The following is a 6,000-nucleotide window of genomic DNA, read 5'->3' on the forward strand; positions in this document are numbered from 1 at the left end:
TTTGATCGGACATTATTTATTCCTATGAATAACAATTCACAGATCTTAGTTTGCACATGCAAAACCGTAAAAACTTGCGAAAAAAAAAATCACAGATGGGGTACACAATATATAAAACTTAAATGGGCACTGTCAGATATAAAAAAACTTTTGATATGTTGTAAAGCATGTAAAACCAATAGGTTTTGCAATTGCTTTCATTAGAAAATTTTCAGTATTTCATACTGAAAAAACAAGTCAAACAACTGCTCCCCCCCAACTCCCCCCCCACCGTGCCTACCTGGACACATACTAGTCCTGCTGTGTCCATGCATCATCACCTATATCATGGACAAACTTACTTGATTGACAGCTATGAGCCCATGGCTCACAGCTGGAGGAAAAATCCTCCCATTGTCAGCTTGTGTCCCGCTACTGTCAGTGACGACAAGCTGGGAGTTGTAGTTTTGCTAATGCTAGGGGAGATGTGAGCAGACAGCTTACTGTGGGAGGGGGCGGAGACCTGCACAGTGAGGCCACGCCCCCTCCTTTTGAGAGGAATTCAGACTAGTGAGCTAAATTAAAAAAGCAATAAAAAAATAAATAAAAGTGCTAGACACATAAAAATTAGATGCACATGATCAGGATTAGGTACTGAGGGATATATTAAAAAACAGTTTTTTTTGTTGGATCAGACGGGTACACTTTGAAATTTAATAAAGTGCCAGTAAAAACATACAAACCCCACTAACACATATACAATAATATTTCAGAAATGGACAAGAAAACCATTCATGAGACAATGCTGAGAGGCTGGATATAGTGTAACTCAAAAACAGAGATTAGCAGCCATCATGCATAATGATCACGGTAATAACCAAGGGATGCCTAGGATAAGTTAAAACAGGGAGAGAGGGTGGTCACAGGGCAATGATATCCCTAGTATACCCTGTAATGGGAGATGTTGCGAGGCTACCCCTATTTGCACAGTTACCGTCTGGGCACTCACCCTTATAAGGGTGACCCCTTTCTATGCCAAACTTTAAATATTACTTCTTGGCCAGAATTTTGAAAAAAGTTAAATATGGTCAAATAGGGTTGGGCAATCATAAGATCTTAGTAGTGGATAAGAGCTTGAAAGGACAGATAAAAAACAAGCAAGGGGGCTCTCCCTGTAGAGGTATATTCACTGGTGTGCACCCTCCACCACACCGAAGTGATATACCGACTAGAGATGAGCGAACTTTTGAAAAATTAGATTCAGCCGATTCACCGAATTTTTTGAAAAAATTTGTTTTGATCCTAATTTATTTGCGGCAAATCTATATTAAAAACAGCTATTTCTGGCCTACAGAGATATGGAGTGTGCTGGGGTAGTGAAATAATACTGTTATTCAGAATAACATGCAGATTACCGGCATCGCTTTTAGAATCACTGCCGCAGAGCGGCACAAAGACAGAGCCCGGAGGTGACATCAGTATGAGGAGACCATATAGTGGCGGAATGACACAGCGTGGAGGTTTTGGCAGCATGAGGAGACCATATATTGGCTGAATGACACAGTGTGGAGGTGTTGGCAGCATGAGGAGACCATATAGTGGCTGAATGACATAGCGTGGAGGTGTTGGCAGCATGAGGAGACAATATAGGGGATGAATGACACAGCTTGGATGAGGCTGAAGCCTGAGGAGACCATATAGTGGCTTAATGACACAGCGTGGAGGAGTTGGCAGCATGAGGAGACCATATAGTGGCTGAATGACACAGTGTGGAGGTGTTGGCAGCATGAGGAGACCATATAGTGGCTGAATGAAACAGCGTGGAGGTGGTGGCAGCATGAGGAGACCATATAGTGGCTGAATGACACAGTGTGGAGGTGTTGGCAGCATGAGGAGACCATATAGTGGTTGAATGAAACAGCGTGGAGGTGGTGGCAGCATGAGGAGACCGTATAGTGGCTGGATGACACAGCTTGGATGAGGCTGAAGCATGAGGTTACCATATAGTGGCTGAATGACACAGCATGGAGGTGTTGGCAGCATGAGGAGACAATACAGTGGCTGAATGACACAGCGTGGAGGTGGTGGTAGCATGAGGAGACCATATAGTGGCTGGATGACACAGCTTGGATGAGGCTGAAGCATGAGGAGACCATATAGTGTCTGAATGGCACAGCCTGGAGTTGGCAGCAGATGAGGAGACAATAGGGCCTCACAATCTCTAATAATAAAAGATGAATTTTGAAATTTCAATTGAAGATGTATGGTACCTAGTTCTACCATAAACATATATAGGTACTGTCCTAGGTTCAGCAGCATCACTAAACCACGTAGTTGCTATATGACACATACAGGAGCAGGCAGGAGCATGAGTACACAAGAGGGATTCACAACCCCTAACATCAAAAGGTGAATGTTGAAATCTCTATTGAAGAAGCATGTTAGCTAGTGCTACCATCCAGAAATTTAAGACCTAAGCCCAGAAGCATCAGAAAGCCAAGAAATTCCTGAAAGACACAGGAACAGTCAGGAGCAGTATACCCGAGGGTTTCATAACCCCTTACATTGAAAGTCCAATGTTGAAATTTCTATTAAGCATGTATTTAGCTCGTGCTAAACATCCAAAAATTTAAGGCACAAGCTCAGAAGCATCAATAAGCCAAGTAGTTCCTGAAACACACAGTCAGGAGCAGGCATCAGCAGTACACCAGAGGGTTTCATAACCCCTTGCTAAGCATGTATTTAGCTTGTGCTAAACAACCAAAAATTTAAGGCCTAAGCCCAGAAGCATCAGTAAGCCAAGTAATTCCTGAAAGACACAGGAGCAGTCAGGAGCAGGCATCAGCAGCACACTAGAGGGTTTCATAACCCCTTACATTGAAAGATCAATGTTGAAATTTCTATTAAGCACGTATTTAGCTTGTGCTAAATATCCAAAAATTTTAGGCCCAAGCCAAGAAGCATCAGTAAGTCAAGTAGTTTCTGAAACACACAGTCAGGAGCAGGCATCAGCAGTACACCTGAGGGTTTCATAACCCCTTACATTGAGAGATCAATTTTGAAATTTCTATTAAGCATGCATTTAGCTAGTGCTAAACATCCAAAAATGTACGGCCCAAGCCCAGAAGCATCAATAAGCCAAGTAGTTCCTGAAACACACAGTCAGGAGCAGGCATCAGCAGTACACCAGTGGGTTTCATAACCCCTTGCATTGAAAGATCAATGTTGAAATTTCTTTTAAGCACGTATTTAGCTTGTGATAAACATCCAAAAATTTAAGGCCCAAGCCAAGAAGCATCAGTAAGCCAAGTAGTTTCTGAAACACACAGTCAGGAGCAGTCATCAGCAGTACACCTGAGGGTTTCATAACCCCTTACATTGAAAGATATATTTTGAAATTTCTACTACGCATGTATTTAGCTCGTGCTAAACAACCAAAAATGTAAGGCCCAAGCCCTGAATCATCAATAAGCCAAGTAGTTTCTGAAACACAGTCAGGAGCAGGCATCAGCACACCCGAGGGTTTCATAACACCTTACATTGAAAGATCAAAGTTGAAATTTCTATTAAGCATGTATCTAGCTAGTGCTAAACATCCAAAAATGTAAAGCCCAAGCACAGAACCATCAATAAGTCAAGTAGTTATTGAAACACAGAGCCAGGAGCAGGCATCAGCAATACACCACAGGGTTTCATAACCCCTTACATTGAAAGATCAATGTTGAAATTTCTAATAAGCATGTATTTAGCTCGTGCTAAACATCCAAAAATGTAAGGCCCAAGCCCAGAAGCATCAGTAAGCCAAGTAATTCCTGAAAGACACAGGAGCAGTCCGGAGCAGGCATCAGCAGTACACCAGAGGGTTTCATATCCCCTTACATTGAAAGATCAAGCTTAAAATCTCAATTAAGCATTTATGTTAGCTAGTGCTACCAGAACATATTTGGAGTTAATATCCCAGTCCCAGTAGCATCAGAAGACGATATATTGGCTGAATGACACAGCCTGGAGGTGGGGAAAGCATAAGGAGCCCATGTAGTGTCTGAATGGTACAGCTTGAAGGTGGCTGAAGCATGAGGAGACCATTGAAATACAAGAATTTTAAATAGAAATCTAAGATTTTGAAATTGAAATTGAGGATTTTGAAATGGAACTTTTAACTCCCAAGTTTTATTAGCCCAGGCCCCGGTGTGTGGGTACAAAGGACCTCATCTAACAAGGAGTCCCATGTCACATGTCAGCCCAATGACAGAGCCTGGAGGTGGCATCAGTAGGCAGAGACCATATAGTGTCTGAATGGCACATCCTGAAGTTGGTTGAAGCATGAGGAGACCCCAGGGCTTCACAAAAATTGTCAGAATACCACCTGACATTCAAAATAATAAAATGATAGATATGTTTTCTGAAGAAAAGGATCCTTCATTACATGACAATATGAGTATTGTGTGTTCCGGTGACATTGTCTCAAAGGAGGAACAGGAAAACATGATACAATTTAATTCTGCATCTGAAGAACCACAACAAAGAATGAACGACTTAAAACCTACTGGAACTGAGGAACTTCTAAATGGTAAATCTACCACCTGACATAGTCAGTCAATTCCAACAGCCGGTGTTCAGTATCCACAGTTCCCTATTTCTGCTAGTCCTTGGCAATATTCCTTTTATTACTGGTCTGGTATCAACATGGCAATAATGCTGGGAGAGTATATATTGCCTAAATGACACAGCCTGGAGTTGGCAGAAGCATAAGGAGACAAAATAGTGGCTGAATGAAACAGCTTGGAGGTGGCAGGAGCAGCATCAGGAGTCCCGAAAGTGACCCGGTGACAGAGTGGTGCGGTGGGTGGCAATACCAGTACCCAGTGATGAAGATGCATGGAATGTTTGTAACTGGGAAGCAGTGGCTTAAATCTGTTTGGCACTATCCATATTTGTGCAGTGTTGGTGTAGCACCATGGTCAATCTACTCTGATGCATCTGGCATCGGTGGTTGGAAATCCTGGCTGATCAATGCCTGATTCATCTTCACAAAGGTCAGTCTCTCCACATTTTTCGTGGACGGACGAGTTCTCCTTTGGGTAACTATGGCCCCCGCCACACTAAACACCTGCTCTGATGCCACACTACTGGCCTGGCAGGACAGCTTTTCCAGGGCAAATTCTGCAAGTTGCAGCCACAAATCAAGTTTGGCTGCCCAGAAGTCCAGCGGATCTTCAAGGTGTGTTGGCATTGGCATATCAAGGTATGCCACCACCTGCTGGTTCAGGTCCTGCTCCATGTCTACTTGCTGTTGATGAGCTGCTTCACTATGCGGGTGAAGAAAGGTACTCATCAGTGACTGTAGACTCAGGCTGCTGCTGACAGAGTTGGTACTGCTCCTGCCACCCCTCCCCAGCAGCCATGGCAGTGGAAGGTGAGTGCAGATGGCCCCCCGAGTAAGACCTGCTAGTGGATGGACGATGGCGCCGATAGGCATCAGCCAACTGACTACATAGGATCTCTCTGTAGTAGTTCAGTTTGTCCTCCCTCTCAATGGGTGTATAAAAGGCACCCATTTTGTGCCGGTAGCGAGGGTCTAATAAGGTGGAGACACAGAAGTCATCCCACTGCCTAATAGTGACAATTTGGCTGTCACTACGCAAGCAAGTGAGCATGCATCGTGCCATTTGTGCAAGTGACTCGGAGGGGCTCCCTGCCTCCATCTCCACTGCATACTGCCACGGTGTGTCTGGGTCCTCTGTCTCGCCTTCCTCATAACCCTCTAGCTCCTCTAGTTCATCATACTCCTGTCAAGTGACTAGAAACACCACCCATCTCATCAAACCTAAACTGTGCTCCACTGTGCCCCTCATCCTCCTCCTCCAGTTCAGCCCCCACAGGGATCATGTAGCCGTGAGATGCAGGCACAACGTCTCCATTGCCCTGACCAGCCATCGTTTCCAACACTTGTAAGAAATGAAGCAGTGGAATGACGTTGTTCATCCCGTAATCCTGGCGACTTACGTATAATGTGGCTTC

The sequence above is a fragment of the Hyla sarda genome, chromosome 3 (genome assembly GCF_029499605.1).
Source record: "Hyla sarda isolate aHylSar1 chromosome 3, aHylSar1.hap1, whole genome shotgun sequence".
Classification (NCBI taxonomy): domain Eukaryota; kingdom Metazoa; phylum Chordata; class Amphibia; order Anura; family Hylidae; genus Hyla; species Hyla sarda.